Genomic DNA, 18,705 nt, shown 5'->3' on the forward strand with positions numbered 1-18,705 from the left:
GGAACCCCCTGGAGGTTACTGAAAAAAAGCTGCTCCCCATGAGGAAGGTAAGAAACTGCAAGAGAGGAAAGACAGAGCTAAACCAGCAAGGAGATGTGGTGTGGGTTGACTGAAAAGCTGTAATCATAATGCAGCAGTGGCTCCTGGGGGAAACATTTCACCCAGAACCTGAATTATTTTGAGGACTGTATTTCTGCTTGACATGAGCTAGTCCATGAAAGCCACTCTTAACCCTGATTTGTGTTTTTTATTCACTCAAACTGCTTCTACAGAAGGGAGACAGCCCCAAACTGAGAGCTCTGCATGCTAAGAAACAAAGATCCAGCCACAAGAGTCATGCACCAACAAAGACTACACTTTGAAAACAACACTTACCTCATTCATAAATTATGAATTTCATAAGGCTTACTATTCTCAGCTTGCAAATGGGGAAGCAGAGAGAGATGGTCTGTGGTCACACACCAGGGAAAGCATTTACCCCCCCCATTAGGTTCTCAAACCCCGTCGTAATTACCCCTTAGGTACTTACACTCATGATACCAAGAAATCCAGCAACACAGGGCAGCTGAGATCTCTTTAATAATTTATCAGCAAAAACCAAAACAAATCTTCCAGAGACAAAGCAAGGCTATCGACTGTTTTACAACCTCTGGCTCCACTATTTCTGTACTTCCAAACCAGAGAGGCGACTGTCAGGACGGGATGAAGAAGTTAATTCTGACACAGTCTCTTCTGCATGTTGGCCAGGGGTCTTAGAACAAGTGCTGGTGTTTAGCATACCTCAGTTTTACACTATACTTTCTCATAGGGCTGTTTTTCATCTTTTCTCTACATCCAGGTTGTTACTACCGTAGAAGTCTGTTTTTACCTCGTTTTATCTGTCTGTCTCACACTCGACAAGAGCTGTTGCTTGCTGCCGTACCCCCATGGATCAGTTTGCAGGGAGAAGCCCTGCAGCTGTGCCATCAGAAGCTTCCCATCAGCCTTCCTGTGCCGACTGGAAAAAAAAAAAAGTACTTTTCCAACTCAGATAGCATCTTTTGCTATTTATTTGGGCCCTGGCTCTACAAACTCTTATTCTTGTAAGTTATACACCTCGGGGCAGTTTCATAAAACCAATTAGTTTGTGCTAGAGTTACCAGGATCAGGCCCTGAACCTAATTCTAGCCATTGCTTATCCAGGTTGTGAAATGTTCTTAGAAATGATATTTCTTCTGTTCTTTCTGAAAACCACCAAATGATATCGGCGCAAACCAAAAGGAACTGAAACTGGAAGCCAAAGTACCAAGTAATTGCAAGCGAGTCTTTCAAACCCACTTTTAACAACACGCAGCTTTCAAAAAACAGCCATTATGAATCATAGTCTTTTCTTCCATTTTTCTCCCAAACAGCTACTTTTATATGCTTAAAGTTTTTTTCCCCGTAAATCAAAAACTCACCACTGCGAACAACCGTGTCAACGCTACAAGGAAATCTGTTTGCTTTGTTAAATTGAGCTTCGAAAGCACCGATTGAACATACATTTGTGGTCGCAAGCAACGCCTGTTCTTCTACCCATTCAAAGTGTTTACTTTATTACTGCTTATTATAAATGTACTGCCTAAAATGCAGCAGCATGACTGTTCAATTTCCAGGCCGTAATTTTATGATAATCATATGTAATATATTCATGTGTCTATCCACTGCCTAACAAAGCCCAAACTGGTTTGTTAGCAGCGCTGCTTTCCCCGTGCTTCACATTTCTCTGCCTTGGAACATCACTGAATGACAACAGAAAAAAAAGATACGATCAGAATTTTTCTTTATATTCTCACTATAGCAGTCATATGAAGAAACACATAACACTGCAAGTTGCATTTGGCACGCTGACATTATCAAATACTGGTATCTAAGTGATATGTAAATTATTAAACATGCTATGAAAGCATTATTAGGCAGGTTGGGGGTAGGGAGCAAGATTATAAATTTATAAATGTTTTCAACATCTAAAAATCCTATTAATACTTGAAAATGTTGAGGTGGTACAGAGAGAATGGAGAATGTACCCACGAACTAAGACCAGAACTGAGCAAACCCAATTTTGATCTCCCATATTTAGCACATTTCAGTTTTTGCCTTGGAAATGTTTACAAAAAGTAGTCAATTTTTTTCCATCTTACATTTCGGAGGCAATGTCTGGTTACTCATAAATCTGATACTGGAGCATCAGGGACCTGCAGGAAATAAAAATTCAGACAATTCCCATCCACTCCACTAGACTGAACGGCTTGTCATCAACCAACTCTCCTAAGAACCAGAGGGTCAAGCTAAAGAAGACAGCTGAGCCTTGGTCACTGCAGCTTTCACACACCCTGTGCAATATTCAGTGCCTTTAAGAGTGCCAGATCTTGAAGTCACACCAGTCTCTTACAGCAGAACACATTTTTCAAATAAAAAAGTTTTCAGTTTCTGTGTCTGTAAGAAAGCGAGAACCTTTAAATTTTCAAAGACAGGATAACAAAAATGTCAAACTACAACCATTTTTTAAAACCTCCTCATTTTGAGGGGACAGGATTACCCCCGACTGCTGAGCTCAGAGTTTGCAACACCGACAACCTTGACTTTTGTAGCTCGTCTCACTGGATCAGTTCAGGTGACTGCTGGAACCCCCTAAGCGAGGAAGCTGATAAATGCCTTAATGAAACGCTGCAACAATAAAAACCACAAAGCCAAGAAGAGCCAAACAAATCTATTCAGTAATACCAGAAAATCCAAATAATAACGCAAAGATTTGGTGGGGAAAAAGAGCTGTGAAAGCCACGTTAAGGCTTTTTCATTGTATTTTTCTTTCTTCTGTGATTTCAATTAGAAGGAAAACAGGCTCTTAGCTTTTTTCATTCCTGATACATCACAACATAAACTGATTAATGGCTACTGGCTTAATGCAGACTTTCAAAAATCAGCTTTGATCAAAGAAACTGCTGTGGTCTAAGTCCTCAACTGCCCTACCTCACTTCTCGACTGCCTTTCTAGTGCTGAGCTGGCTCGAACTCCCTCCCCTTCTCGAGTAGTTTACCTTTAACTTCAAAGCCTAACTGGCTTTGAGGCTTAAATCACAGAAATCTTTATTCCTCCTTCTTCAAAAGCAATTAAAGATGTTCGCTATAATATGACCTGCTATCTAAAAATCATTGTGGGATTACAGAACGGAAAGGGCTGGATAGGGAAGCTAATGGTGGCTGAGATGCTGCAAATGGCTCGACGGTGCCCGTCAGCTGCTGGGGTCAGTCGCCTCAAAGGAGGGTAAGCAAGGGCTAATCCATCACTAGCACAAATTTGCTGGTAAATGAGGCAACGGAGGGGTCCTTCCTGCTCTCCCTTCATTATTGAAGAATCTCCAGATTTAGGAAGACAGATTTGCAGGGACAGCACTGTGATGGATGTGGGGTGGAGCAGTTGCTGTCATCACAAGGCGGCGGAGAGCACAGGTACACGCAATGGTCACAGCCTTGCAAGAGTCACAACTGGCCTCAGATGGCTTTACCAGATGTGGTCCGAGACACTGATGAACTTTTGGGCTGTCTGGACAGAAACGTTTCTAGACAATTTTTTTGTTTGTTTGTTTGAGTGGAGTTTTTACCATCAACTAGCAGGGTTACAACTCTGAATGGTGAACTCTAACAAAATTCGCATTTGGAACTTGAACCTGCCAAACCCCTGAAAGAGAGGAAATTTGGAAATGCCCACTCTAGACGAGCACATTTGTCCTGGCTTTGCTCACAAACTTTGACTTTATTCAGCAAACCAGCAGCAGCTGCCAAAGGCAAGCAAATCCAAGAAAAGTCGCTTGGGTTTTCTAAGCAGATGTCCTTTCCAAAAAAACCTCCTCAGACAGCTCTGGTCTGCAAACGCTTCCTGATGGGCTGACTCTTAAACCCTCCAGAAATCGGAGAAATTAGAATTTGAGCACTGTGCTCAAGTTTTGTTTGAGCGGCCATCCTCCTCCACCTGAGGCCCAAGGCTGAAACAACTTTAGTGCTGTAAAAAATACAGTTTAAGAAATTTGATTTGCTTCCCACATGATGTAACAGCATTACAAGTAACATCATAAACCCATTCTAGAGACGGCCAATGTCACAATCAATCACTGAATGGCCCAGCCAGGAAGGACTTGGAAGAAATAAATTCCTAAAGGCTTTTCCCTACAAGAACAGGCAGTGCTGGAAGGAGCTAAGGAAAGAGGAAAGAAGAGCAAACGGCACTGGCAACTCTGGTCATCTCAAAGTGTATTTTTCTACATTAAACCAACTTCATTAGGATTCTTTAGATAAGGATTTTTATATACATAATTCTACAGTTGAAAAGCCCGAAGCAAAAAGGAGCTGATTTGTCAGACCAGAGCGCGCACACTAGGGAAAACCCAAATTGAAACCGAAAGCCCTGTTTTGTAGGTTCCTGCTATAACTGCTAATTACTAATTACAGATTTTTCCTTAAAGTTCTGAATGAAATATTAACAAGCTAGTAATTAAGCTTTTATTCAGAGTCTGTTTGCTTTAGTGTTAACTTCGGTAGTTTAAGTCCAAAACCTCTGACTCACTGATCTCTAAATGTCCTTCTAAATTATTCAGAGATGTCCTTTGTTTTCCTGCTGTTGAAGTTCAGTTACTCCAAAACCTTTTTCTGTGCATTAATGGCAGCCAGAGTGTGACCAGTGGAAAGAGAGCGTAATGATGTAGAAAAATACAGTGAGCAGCATCTTGCATTACCGTGTAAAAGAAAGCATTATTGTCTCTGATTTTGCTTTTGTATATTCCTGTACACTGTTTCTGCTGTAAACCAGCCTCTTCCCTACATCCCACCCATGTTTATTCACAGATTGTGTGTGTAGAAAAGAAATGGTTTAATTCTCAGCTCATCCGCTGCTACCGGTGGTCAGCAACCAAGCCTGGCTAGCCATGACCCACTAACGAAACGAAGCAGAAGCTGGGCTGCACTTGGCTGTATCACCATTAAATTACACCTAGATAGGCTAACACATGACACTAATCGGGCATTTCATTTCTGGTGCGACGCAGCGTTAATATGCAGGCAGTGGGTGGCTCCCCAAGGCCGAGCAGCCCGTGGACGACATAAATACCTCTGAAAAGCTGCCTGCGGGTTGGCAGACCTGGAGCGAAGAGCTGGACTAAGAGGCTCTGTTTTCTTACAGCCTCGTTCCCTCCCACTGGGTCTTGGATGACCCAGTGCAAAAAAGCCCGTGGATGACTTTTGCAGAGCTGAACAGAGAGAAATGTCCTCCAGCAGAACCGGGGTGTTTATTTCCCTCTGGTGCCAATGCCGACTTCTCTGCCTGATGCAGGAGGAACAGATAAAAAATCCCACAGCAGCGCCTGTACAGGACCAGCGCAGCGCCTCATGAATCTACCAACTGAGAACACACTCAAATATTTTTTATTACAACACATTAAGCTAAAATCAATAGATTCATTTACTGAAACAAATTTAATACTTCAGCTAATCAAGAGAAAGTAACATTTTTCTGAAAAGAAGTGACATTTCATTACAGCACTCAGTTGTAAAGTCACTGGCAGAAATTTTTCAATGTACCAATTAAACAGTAACTCAATGAAGTTAGTAACATAAAAAGCAATATTGCATATTTACAGTTTCCTCCCCAGTAAATGCAAACATCTCTAGCTCCTCTCAATACCAACAGAACGTCCACACAATGCTTCTAACAACGCCGCCACATCTTTGATTTCTCCTTTTCAAATACTTCTACGTTATTTTTCCCAAAGATGTAACATGCTATTTTCTCTACAATCAACCTTTTTTCTTTTTTTTTCCCCCCCTTTGGAGAGAAGCAGAAGTGGCATTTTGAAAACTTCAATTTGCTGAAATATAATAGCACCACTGAGCTCCGTTGTTCTTCACTTTTATTCTCACTTTATGCTAGGAAGATAGAGCTGCAGTAGTTTTACTGTTGTCAAACAAAAGTAAATAAATAATGTTTTTGTTGACTATTACATAACAAGATACTCTATCTCTATTATTAAACTGAGTTTTAGTACACATTCCTCTTTCTCAGATGTGAGAATTTACAAATACTGTAATCATTCTGGAACACCGCCAAGCAATTATATATGTGAGCCTTGCAATGATACACAGGAAAGTCAATTTGATGAAAAAATTCATTTAATAAAATATTTCACCGCGAGTTATACACATACAGGACTGAATTACTAGCAGGGTGTGCAGTGATAGGACAAGGAGTAATGCTTTCAAACTGAAAGAGAGCAGATTTAGATTTGATATTTGGAAGAAATTCTTTACTGTGAGGGTGGTGAGGCCCTGGCACATGCTGCCCAGAGAAGCTGTGGATGCCCCATCCCTGGAGGTGCTCAAGGCCAGGCTGGATGGGGCTTTGGGCAACCTGGGCTGGTGGGAGGTGTCCCTGCCCATGGCAGGGGGTGGGACTGGGTGGTCTGTAAGGTCCCTTCCAACCCAAACTGTTCTGTGATCCTCAGAATGCAAACAGATGTTCATACCTGATTTTTTGTGGACATACAGTTTCGTTTTTCCCTAGGATTACGGCTTTCCAGCTATCAGAGGCATTCTCCAAACCGTACATGGGCTACTTATCAGCTCCTTGCGTAGGAGATAAATATCCTTTTATTTTTATTTTTATTAGTATGGAATCTCATCTTTTTGCAGGCTGGACAGCCTTTCATGGGCACAATCTATTTTCATTCCACCTTCATCAGCAAACCCTGGGTAAGAGTCACCAGCTTGCTCATCAGAGGTCTAACAGAGCTGAAGATTGAAGGACATCTCAGGTTTTACAGATTGTATTTGAGGATGCAAATGGTGGAAAAAAAATACATTTATGGAAATTTATTAGCAGTAGTGGAAGTGAAATTTAAGCTGCCATGCCAGTGCGTGGGGTATATGACACTGGATCTGCTCACTTGTAGTTAAAACCGCTGTACAACAAGCATTTGTTCTTATTCCTGTCTTTACAAGCAGCGAAAGTACCTGCACCATAACTTCAGGTACTCAAAATTTAGGACCTAGCTTTGTATGTAATCCACTGAGGGACACTGGCACCCCTAAATCGATTTAAGAGACCCAGCGAGGCACCGGCCAGGCTCTGCTCTTGGAGGCTCTCAGATTCCCCCCTCTGGAATGAACGATTTTCCATGGGCTATACAGGGAGCCTGTGGAGCACGTGGTGGCTGGAACTGCCCTCCTTTATGGGTATTATAATCAGACAGGATATTATCCACAACCCTTTTTCCTTTGTAGGTTGATATCCTGCATAATTATCTCATTTGATATTTCTTCTCCCTTCTCTGTTATTGTTCGCGGGCCTATTCTTTTCCATTTATCTAAATTTAATCTGCATTTGCCTTTTACTTGCCCTAAAAACAGCGCAGTACCTCTCAATACGATAATTTTTGCCAACTGTTTTTCTCCAATCTTATCGCTATCTGACATTTAAAATATTTCTCATTCATGGTGTTCACCGTGAGCTTTATATACCTTATAAAGAAAGGTCTCAGAAACAATATCCTCGTCTAAGAATTGCCCTGCTATACCATCTCTCACCCTCTGCAACTTCAACATCTTGATTTATTCATGAGTAATTTATTGTAAAGAGATTATCATCTGCATTTTGCAAAGGTACTACAAGTTCAAGCTCATTTATCAAGTGCAACCTCATTTGTTCAGTTCAGACTCAAAATCACTCACCCCTAAAAATCTTACCAAATTTAGATCTATTCTGCCTATTAACTGTTAAAAACAACAGTTTGCTTTCTCTTCCCCCCTCAAGGCTGATCTTGGCTGTTCTCATGGTATTTGTAACCAATTAGCTGTTAATAAATATTTTAAGAAGACCTAAAGACTTTGGACAAGTACCTTACCATTGTCGCATTCTATTAGATTTCTAATAGGGTCTGATTTTTATCATTTTATTTAGAAATTATTTTTCTATCTGTTCTTCCCCCTTGACCATTATCCATCCTACTCCTTTTATTTCATTTGCCTGCACTACCAACAAAAGCCTCTGGTCTAATGCAGAAAGGAAAGACAAAGGCTTGATTTCGAAAACGAGAACAGGTTAATCAATAACAAATATGGCATGAAAAGAGTAATTTCTGAAGGACACAATAAAGACACACGGATTTTGGACACCCCTTTCTCTGAGAAGACACTATCTACAATGAGTTTCCTAAATTTGACTACAACTCTGAGAAGCCTGAGCGCATTTGCTGTTTGAGTATTGAATTCTACTCAGAAGAAAATGCAAATGCAATCGCATCGATGGAAACTGAGCGTGAGGATGTCTGCATCAAAGGAAAAACAGTCTGTTTCAACCCAAGCAGAGGAGCTGGCCCCATAAACAGCTGTTAGCAAGGTATCCTCAATTACTCAGAACAAATTATGCTCTCGATATAGACAGGCACACCCAAACAGGTTTCAGGATGCAATTATAGCACGGTAACAGCTGCAGCAACAAATTACCACATTCGAGAGCTTAAAGTCATCGTGGACAAATCATCCCTCTTCTGCACAAGATGATTTTTGTAAGACAGAAGAAAGCAAAACAATGACCGGTGCCAGTCCCAAGTTGCTCACACATGGGAGCCAGAATACTCTCAGGCATGGAAGCCTGGGAAAGAACAGCGTGACTGAGATGGGGAGGACTACAAAACACTGCTTGCCCCATGACATGGTGAATTTGGCAGTTTCACAATGACCTGTTTGGTTATTCCACCGTGACGAGCATGAGGGATCGATGCAATGCAGATGAGAAATAACCTGCACGGCCTGTGCTTGTTTAGTGCTAAAACAAACCTCTCGCTCCCTGCATCTTCCCCAGCAATTTCCAGTTGGCAGTGAGCAATAACTCCGTGGCTCCGTGACACAACTTCACCCTTCTGTTCAATAAGGAAAAATATTATAAAAAAAAAAAACTATTCGCATATTAGCACATGTAAGTTTAATAATGAGACAAGCTGCATGTCGTGTTGGTCTATTCTCCCACATGCCTGGTGACAGGACGAGGGGGAATGGGCTTAAGTTGCACCAGGGGAGTTTTAGGTTTGATCTTAGGAAGAACTTCTTTACCGAAAGGGTTGTTAGGCATTGGAACAGGCTGCCCAGGGAAGTGGTGGAGTCACCATCCCTGGAAGTCTTTAAAAGACATTTAGATGTAGAGCTTAGGGATATGGTTTAGTGGGGACTGTTAGCGTTAGGTCAGAGGTTGGACTCGATGATCTTGAGGTCTCTTCCAACCTAGAAATTCTGTGATTCTGTGATTCTTAACATTTACATAGTTTGTTTTTATACCATTGTAAGCACAATCTGCACATCACTTGAAGATCCAGTTCTCCCTATGATTGTACTACTCACAATTGGGAAGTGCCATGCCTCATCTCAAGCACTCTGCACAGATTTGGGTGTCACAGTATAACAAGGCCATGAAACTATTACAGAGTGCCCAAAGGAGAGTTACAAAGATAGTGAAGGGTCTAGAGGGCAAGATGTATGAGGAGCTGCTGAGATCACCTGGTTTGTTCAGCCCAGAGCAGAGGAGACCGGATGATGCTCTCAGACCTATGGTCTGATTTTTGGGTGGCCCTGTGTGGAGCCAAGATTTGGACTCGATGTTCCTTGTGGGTCCTTTCCAACTCTGGATATTCTGTGATTCAGTTCTGTAGTAAAATATTTAGAAAATTACCCAGAACAGTAAGAAAGCAAATTAATTCTGTATGAAGACAAAAAGAGACACAAAAAAAAAAAAAAAAAAACAACAACAACAACAACAAAAAAACAGAAAATCACAAAACCTAAAGCGTGATGACACTTCCATTAGCTACTGCTGGTTTCAAATCTCATTATTTATCAAATGAGACAAAACCAAGAGGTTCAAATCAACCATCCCTAACGTGATAAAGAATAGCTGGTTGGCTTCATCTCACAGGTATTATGACAAAAGTACTCAAAATGAAGCAAAGAAGAAAACATGAATAATGTTAAGGATTAATTTTGAGGGACTTTGCTTCGGAGTCGCTGTGGAACAAGGGACACAGACAAGACTGGAGGAGAAGGAAATTTTACTACTTTTTTTTTTTCCTTGCTCTCTTTAAGATTAGTTACGTGGCTCTGAATAATCTATAAACCTCTTACATTTTATAGGCATTCCAGAGAACAGCGGCATCTCTCAGTTTCACTTATGTTCCCAGATTTTCAGGTTAAGGCAGCGAAGGCTCTTTATTCTCAACATACACCACACACTCCATTAAAAAAATCCATACTGTCTCCTTACATAAAAAGAGCTGCAAAATTGCTTCAAAGGAAAAACAAAACCAAACAGCCCTTTCTTCTAAGTAACTACTAGAGTGAAGAAAATGTTTTCTGAAAGAAGACTATAGAATCTCTGGAAGGTAATGCAATTCTAGCCCTCAATGGAAAGAAAGATGCATTTCCTCATATTTTTGATATTATGAGAAAAATCAGTCATTCACAAAGGTAAACGTTTAACAGGAAAAAAAAAAAAAAAAAAAAAAAGAGATGCTAAGAATGGAAGTGCTGGAAGTAAATGCAGTAATAGTCCAAAGTCCTGCTCTAGGCAGGGCTAACTTCAAGGAGGAGTCAGGCTGCTCAGGACCTTTTCCAGGTAAATTCTGAAAATCTCCAAGGATGGACTTCTCTTCTTGAGACCCAATTTCCTTAACCTTCCCTCCTATGCCTGGTGCTCCATCCTTCCTCACAGCCCCCTGCAGCAGTCACTCCAGATGGGAGACTTCTTTTGCACTGGGGCCTCCAGAACAGCATGCAGTTACTCCAGATGTGGCATCCCAAATGCTCGAGTAGAGGACAAGAGTGGCTTTCCTTGATCTGACAGCTCTGCTGTAGCTAACACAAACCAGGCTATGCTTGGTCTTATCTTTATTTGCCACCAGGACCCTCAGGCCCTTTCCTGCAGAGCTGCTGTGCTGGCAGTCAGCCTCCAGCCTGAACGCCACAGGGGGACGTTTGGTCCCAGATGCAAAACCCAGCATTTGCTTCTCTTAAACTTCACAAGGTTCCTTTGCCAGCACTTTTTTTTTTTTTTTAAGCTTTTGGGAAAATGAGGCATTATCATTCTAATTTTCTCTCGCTTGGATGTATTTATATTCCAAAGCAACCCAGGAAAAAGAAGGCTTTAAAAATTACAATCTGTTCATTTTTACAATACTCATTATAAGCATTTGAAGATATTTTCTTTCTTAAACTGTTAATACAGAAGTAGAAAACTAATGTATATTGAAATCTACAATCAATTAGCTATTATTTTAATCTTCCCAGAAGGCTTAGCCTACCCTGTGCTTAGCAAGAACAAACTTGGATGGATTTTCAAAAAACCTACTACATGCTGAAACAACAAAAGCTGCCAAAAAAACCCAACCCCAACAACAACAACAACAAAAAACCCATAGTCCAAAACCAAGCACCAATTATTCTATCTTATTGGCAGCAACAACAGAAAACTGCAGAGGTAATCTTCTTAATTCTGTGGACTTCTATGGAACACTCTCTACTTGACAAAGAACAAATTTGTTAACTAAATTCATGGGCATAATCACGAGAAAAAGCAAAATGGGGACTATCTGATCCAGCAGAACACAGGGAATTTATGAAATTATAGCTCATTAACATTTTGTTCTTATGGACAGCGATTGTGACAGCATACAAAATAAACTGCCTCATTTTCCCAGCGCTCAGGCAGATTTCCTCGTTGTTATTCTTTTTCTGTTTACATCACCAGTTCCGATGCTGGCTTTTTTTTAGTATTTTTTATTATTTTGCAGCGTGCCTGCAGAGAGCAAACGTGCCCACTGTACACTGGCACTTACTGTAATATAAACAGACACACAAAATATATTGCTATTAATTTATATTATTAGTGTCTGCAATTGGCAGGCAGGGCTGAGGGCTCCAATATTCCATATACAAACACGTGGGCAGTCAGGACTCCTTGCCCCTAGGTGTTAGCAACTGCTTTTGAGAAAAACTGCAACAAAGAACGGTAACATGTGGAGAAGTGAAAGGAAGTCAAGAGATAAAGAATTAAGCCATATGTTTGTGTGTTTGTTTTTTTGTTGTTGTTGTTTTGTTTTTTAATTTTCAAAATAATAGTTGAAAAGGATGCTATTTTTAAAAAAGGAGCTAAATTTGCTACCTTTAACAAACACAGCTTTGGAATCAGCAGCTCGTGATTTCTTGCGAGCACCTTACAACACTTTCTAACTTTCAGTTTGTTCAGTGAATTCTCTCTAGCCTCTCCCTCATCTTCTTTACAGGATACAAACTCAATGGGTAGGGCAGTTTTCTACTTCCTTAGAGCTTTTTTTTACTGCTATCACTGGTCCTCAGTTTTAGTTTTGAGTATGTTCAGATGTTAAGTGATCTATCACTTAATAACTACATCAAACAAACCTGTATTTCTTGTGAGCAACCAGAACCTACAGATAAATCCCCGGTTCTTTTTTCTCAGGAACATCTCAGTCCAGAGGTTCTAGGGCTGCATTTGCCTTTTTCCATGGCTGCACCAAACCCACTTCTCTTAGCTCCCCTGTAAACAACCACTGCTTTTTCAGAGACACATCACTGACAAATGAGGAAGCTTCAGAAGATGGCAGATGTGCCTGTTTCTGTGACTGCATATTTTTATACTTTATTAGGTTTCATCCTAGCCTATTACCTACAGCCAAAGTTCAGTCACTCCCTGGGCTGCTTCTCTTTTGTCCTGGCGCTGCTTTCAGACTGTCATCATCAGGACGTGAATCAGTCCATGAATCCTCAACTTCTGTACACGTAATCCTCAACCACACTAAACTCGTCAGTAAAATTATTAACTTATTAAAATAACTAAGCACGTTCTCAAGATTAATTCTGGGGTAGCTCCACCAGTGATACACGGCCTGCCTGACAGAACCACACACGCTAATAACTGATGGTTAGGGTAATGGTGACAAGAGGGAACTGCAAAGATACGACAAGGTAACCACTTATTTTCTTTGAGTCGAAGGCATGACATTCTTATGTTTTATTCTACTGCATTTGATCTCACGTAAAGTGCACTAACAGCACAAAATAATACAGGGAGCAGCAGCAGAAGCAACACTCAGATTACGACTTCATGGTGATAAACTAGAAATCCTTTCCTGCTGTGGCACTGCAAGCAAGTACCTCTGTCAATATTTAGCAAAGGCCAATAAGCAATGCCTCATGTAATTAGAGTACCAACATACCATTACTGTCTACCAGCAGGCACAGAAGGAAAACTTTTAGACATATTTTGCTGAAAGACCACACACACGACGCTGTTTTTGTGGAGCTCTGTCAGGACAGGAATTGAGTGGATGGGGAAAGGTGCACTAACCCTACTCCTAAACTTCCAGACAGCCTGAAGAGCTGTACACCCTACCAAGGCTCTCCACATCTGCCCTTTGTGATTAGGCTGGGCAGAGGCACTCCACCAAGCTCGCAGATCACACTAATTGGAAGGAGAAGCCACTGGCACCCTGGGAGGGAAAACATCCCAGCTGCAGTCAACAAGTTAGTAGCTTAATCTACCTCAAGAAAAGGTCTATGGAAAGCACCTCTTTCACCAAGTCATGCCTTTGTTGTCTTCTTTTTTTTTGAAAAGATTGCTTTGAAAATTGTGGCCAATCACTTCAGCAATCACCTAGAGCTGGTCAATCTCGCTGAAGGAGTCACAGACGAGGTCCAGCCTGGTTCTCAGACATGAGTTCATCCCCCGCGTCTGGAGAAAGGTGAAACAGCCACGCTGAAGCTGCTTCAGCTCTTGAGAACACTGCAGTAAATTCTCTGAGTCACCGGTCAGCTGCCTGCAGATCTCACAGTAAAGGTGGACAGATCTGTGCCTGGAGGGTCTTGCTGGTGCTGAGGCGATCAGAGAAATGATCCTGAGGCAACCACCTGAGATCCTGAGGCAAGAAATGATCCTGAGGCAAGGCCTGTCCCCGCGAGGGCTCTGCTCTGCTTTACCACGTTTCAAGTTAAAAGCGTATTTGCTGAGGGAAAATTAGACGGTTGGGCAAATAATAGCTTGGGACCAAACTGCAGTCCCAAAGTATAGGTGGGAGGTTTAGCCAGCTCAGCCACACCGCCCCGCAGTTTAATAAAACCTCAGATAATGGCTACCGAGCTGCAGGTCGTGGTACAGAGCTCGATCCTTTACTAGTCCTTGACAGGAAGATTGCTCTAACTTCGGCAGAAAATCCCCCGTAAGCAAACCGAAAACTTTCACAATCTGGGCAGAGAAGCGAAATATTAAGAACCCGTCGCTATTTCCAAACTACGCTCTGCACCGCTACCCGCCCTCACATCCCACAAAGTGGAACAATTCTATTTTGAACAAAGTAGTATTTATTACGTAACTTTTTAATAACTACTCTTAAAATACTAAAAATAAAAGAGCGGTAATTAATCTTTATTTAAATGGTAATTTACTGTGTTAAGAGCCCAAAATGAAACTAGTCATTAACGCAATAGTAAAGACTGCCAGAAGCTTCATTACTGATTAATAATGGGGAACACAGCGTACTGAACAGCTTCCCCTAATCCAAGGAGCAACTCAGAACTGAACTGCACAAACTTTCAATCCTCATAAATTGGTGAAGCGATAGCATTTCCTCTATAGAATTTATAATTAGTGGATATAGTGTAGCTAAGTTCTCATCCTGATCTACATTGACTAAATCTCTATTTGAAAAGCAATGGGCCATGCACGTTATAAAGACTTCTTGTTCTGTAAATAGGTTAAAAATCCCATAACGTACCCTTCCATCACTATTATGTGACTATTATGTATGCTGGAACATAATGACATTAGTTACTTCTAACCACAACGTTTGTATGATAAAATTTTTGATCAGCTTCACTGTTCGTAAAAGAACACTAACAATAATTCATATAAATAGATTTAAGAAAGTTTGCCAGCTAATGTCAACTGATGTCATCCTGTCATTTCATCAGCTTTCTTGTCCAAGAAATAATTAATAAAAGTGACCATATAAGATCCCAAAGCAGTGCAAATTACTGAATTGTTCCAAAGTTCATAGAATGAATGCAGATGAATATGACAGTGATTACCAACACAGCTACCTAAATGGGAAGAGATACAAAAAGCAAACATATTTATGTTTGAAATTGTCCTAGAGCACCTTTGAACAGATGCTAGAATCAAACAGTCATTTAGAATAATTTAATTCAGAAACAAAAAAATAAGAACTACCGTATATGAAACCAATTCCTTTAATATAACCTTAAAGGGCAGTGCCTTGAAAACAAAATGGGAATTCATTGCCACAGCAAATTTGACTTTCAAATCGTTAATTCACTTAGTGCTCTCACCAGCTAACCGGAACAGCCATCGCTTTTATGAGCTATTGAACTTACCGAAACCCACTGAGTATTACTCCAGAACAAGAGCAACCACAAACTTCATGCAGTAACTTAAAGATTTGCATCATTAATTCTGTTCAGAGTAGCAACATACAAAATCTTATGGTGTCTACAAACAGGCATATTACATTATAGAAAAAGAAAAATTCCAGGCAGATCCCTCTAGCCAGAAAAACACTCTTTTTTTCACATCTTCTAATCTAACTGCTACTAGATACAGGATTCAAAAACTTCAGGAGTGAATGCTTCACATTCCTTTTGTATAATGAAGCACAGAGATCAAACATCTATCAAGCACTACCACTAATATCTCTGAAAGCAAGCCAGGAGATAGGTAATTTCAGTTAATCTTACCAGTTCATCTATGTCTCAGAAACATTATAAATATTAATATATATAAATATTAATGAATTACTGCATATGAGGAAAAAAGACATAGAATAATCATCTCTAGAAGAGGCATCAGTATTGCGAAACCATTTCACAGACTTGCCATCTCTAGACTTCATCATCAAAGACACTGGTACAATTATCTTCCTGTACAGTCCTGGAAAATCAAAACTTCTGTGCAATTGCAAACAAACACTTTGATAAGGAGCTTCTCTCTGCAATCTTTTAAATGTACGTAAATTGAAACATGAATTTATGAGTACTAACATGGCAGGTTATATGTTTACTATGAATATTTCAAAGAGCTGGTAACACTCCTATTTGTCCTACTGAAAGTGCACTAAAAATGCATTGGAAGTACTGTTGTAAAAATAATGGTTCACTTAGAGCAATAAATCTACACTGACAGAGGAGTGTAGTGGTTTGGGGCACTCCTTAATGCACACGTTTGGCAAGAAATGCCATATCTTAATAGAAGGCCTTAATACTTCGGATGTTTGCAAATGAACGTGACTTGGTAATTTATACATCGAGAGAGACCAATCCATCACACAGTGAGCAAAAGCAGATCCAAATAAAAGGTTGCAAAGACTCTCCCTTATATATAAATATTCCAGGACAAAGTTTGGTTCACAAGTCTTTTAACTGATGGCACCATTAGCAACCACGTATGAAAAACCTAAAAACCGCTAGAGGAATAATGAGAGAAGCTTGTGTCAACAGTTCCAAGGGACCAGTGCACACTTCCAGAGCACGCACATTTTGTTTAGCAGCACTGTCTCTTAACCTGAATTATTATTCCCCACTTTTGATGCTGAATATCTCTGAGAAGTTGCAGCCTCATCACTCAGTTCTGCTGCTGTCGGGCGGCTGACATTTTCTAGACTCTCCAAGCAATCAGATAGGAGTCTGAATTAAAGAACCGCATTGTGTTTGTTAGCTGTGCATCATTTCCTGCTTGCAAACCACAGAAGAAATGATCCTGAGACAAACGAGGACTTCAGGATTACCTTTAGCACCAGAAATGAAACAAAGCAGTGTGCAAATACATGCCCATATATGCACCTATAGCTCCAAAAATAAACATTACTCTTTAGAGAGAGCAGCCACGTGGAATTAGCTTGTTCAAACACGTCTCTATATTCTACACTAATTTAGCAGATAATAAGGTTTGTTTTCCCTAGGTGGTAACTGAAAGTTATTTTGAATATCCAGATTGCCTATTCTGTGGCAAACGCAATATTTAGGATGAGACTACAGCAACATAAATTACAAAGTCTAATATGAACGCACTCAAATTAAATGTATATCAGATATTTACCAAGCATTACACTATATATATATGATATGAACAGAAAATATTAAAGAAAATATAATTGAGCCTCTATCTTTAAAATTGTGCCATTGCCTACCTTATAAAATGCAACAAGAGAAACATACAAGGATACTAAGAATTTAAATGGTGTTGATTGCAGATGTTGAATGGCTTGGAGCCATTACGAGATTTGCATAGAGTAAGTTTTTGTAGCTTGGAAAATACAAGACTGGGGGTGATGTGAAAGAGAGGATAAAGTCATGCATAGAGAATAACCACTCTAATGGCTAACCATTTCTCCTGACATAAGGCTTAGGTTGAACCAAACTGAAGTATCACTTTAAAAGAAATAATACTATAACTCGTAATCACAGTATGACTTTGAATATTGAAAATGTAGTGGAAAATCACTCAGGCACATTCAGAGAAGAAGATCCAACAAAAGTTGCACAAACATGCAGGTACAACTTCCACCAGAGAAGCCCCTGGATGCAAACTGCAGGAAACTGGATGCATGCATTGCATATGTGCTGGTTTTGCACTCTTTCCCTACTCACAATATGACACACAGTCCTGCAGTTTGATCCTGCACAGGATCTGCTCTGGAGGTGTGAGCAGAAGGGCCTCTCCTTGGCTGCAAGTGAGGGTGACGGTACTGCTGCGAACTGGAAGTGGCTGCAGAGTGCAATAGTGAATTTACAAAATCTTCCCAGCCATGCAGAACTGCCCCCCTCGTTTTGCTGCTCATTATTAGAAGTGGATGAGGTAGGTGAGGGTGGGAAGGGGGCCTAATTTGGAAGGGAGAACAGTATGAGAAGCTGGTTGTATCGTGCCAGTCGTTTTTCCATGGAAGGACAAAATATTTCTACTGCTGCCTGGGCGACCTGCCAGGGCTCTACCTCCTCTCCTCAGCCTAGCAATTACACTTGCACAGCACTCCGAAAGAGAAATGCTGTCACATCTTGGAGAACACCTACGATTAGTCATTCAAGGCAGGGTTAAGCTCCCTGATTAACTCTGGGAAGGGAAGCTGAGGGAAGTAACTCCTAAGAGATGACTGTGAGAGAGGCCAGTTCCTAAAACTAAAAATAATATAAAAAAAAAAAATAAAAAGGAATAATCACTCACCTCAGGCACTTTCGCTCCTTAGCTGCTTATGGATAAAGGATAATATCTTACCAGGATGGAGCCTAATGGCAGCCCTCACAAAATTGGCATCCATCTCAAAGGAGGACTGACCTTCACTGGGTGGACAACTGCCAGATTACCCACCCAAAGGTGTAGTTTGTAGAGGTGTAGGTTATTAAAACAGATTATCTTTTATTCCAGAGACGACAAGGTGATTACACTTAGCTTTGTGGACCAAGTGAGTTTAGACTCCCTCGGTATCTTTTTGTATTTTTTATGTTTGTACCTTTTATTTACTTATACAAAGCATTTAAACAAGCACTATTATAAAAGGGTTGTCACAAAAAATAGTTAATTTGGGAAGAAACTTCTTTCAATACAAGGTTTCATGCCAAAAACATTTTGGATTGT

The 18,705-nt window shown here is 40.5% G+C and overlaps 1 protein-coding gene across 2 annotated transcripts in view; it reads right to left on the reverse strand.

Annotated features, from left to right (window-relative positions):
- Positions 1 to 18,705, reverse strand: part of RNGTT (RNA guanylyltransferase and 5'-phosphatase) — a 180,700-nt gene that overhangs the window by 12,233 nt on the left and 149,762 nt on the right. The window lies entirely within an intron of this gene.

This window comes from Aythya ferina, assembly GCF_964211825.1.
Source record: "Aythya ferina genome assembly, chromosome: 3".
NCBI lineage: Eukaryota > Metazoa > Chordata > Aves > Anseriformes > Anatidae > Aythya > Aythya ferina.